Below are 683 nucleotides of genomic sequence, written 5' to 3'. Positions count from 1 at the left end.
AAAATTATGGCTTTTCCCCGTGTATATTGACTCTAATTTCACGGCCAATTGTAGTAAATTCACACAATTTCATTGTAATTTTACTGCAATTTGGCCGTAAAATTACGGTCAATATACACGGGGGAAAGCCATAGTTTTACGGCAATTTCTTGTATGGTATTTTACCATAATTTTACGGTAACTGGTTGGCAACTTTTGCTGCCGTGCCTTTTACCGTTTTTTTACTGATTTTTTTTTTACAGTGTATGTGTGTATTTGTGTGTGTGTATGTGTGCATGTATATGTGTGTATCGGTGGATAAGGTGTATGTGCGTACCTATGTGTGTGAGTGTGTGTGTGTGTGTGTGTGTGTGTGTGTGTGTTGTGAATATGGATGGGTAAGCTGCAGCTGATGGTGTTCACACAACACTAAACTGGCTTTGATGCAGAGAGGTTTATCTCGCTTGAGTTTCCTGTCTGGTCGGCAGTTTGACTTGAGAGGCCCATGTTTGGGTTGAGTCATGCCCCACTCGTCAAACTCGTTTTGGAGGAACATGCTGTACCATGTCAGCAACGGCCAAGCATGAGGCAAGAGAGCGTCCGCAAGAAAAGTCTTCATCAAATACTTTCTCTATGGAATTCCCATCAAACTCATGGTGCGCTATGTTACCACGTAACACACAAGAGAACTCTGTTAACAGGGT

This window comes from Sardina pilchardus, chromosome 19 (genome assembly GCF_963854185.1).
Source record: "Sardina pilchardus chromosome 19, fSarPil1.1, whole genome shotgun sequence".
Taxonomy (NCBI): Eukaryota; Metazoa; Chordata; class Actinopteri; order Clupeiformes; family Clupeidae; genus Sardina; species Sardina pilchardus.
The sequence above is the reverse complement of the archived record's forward strand: the minus strand, read 5'-3'. Positions refer to the sequence as shown.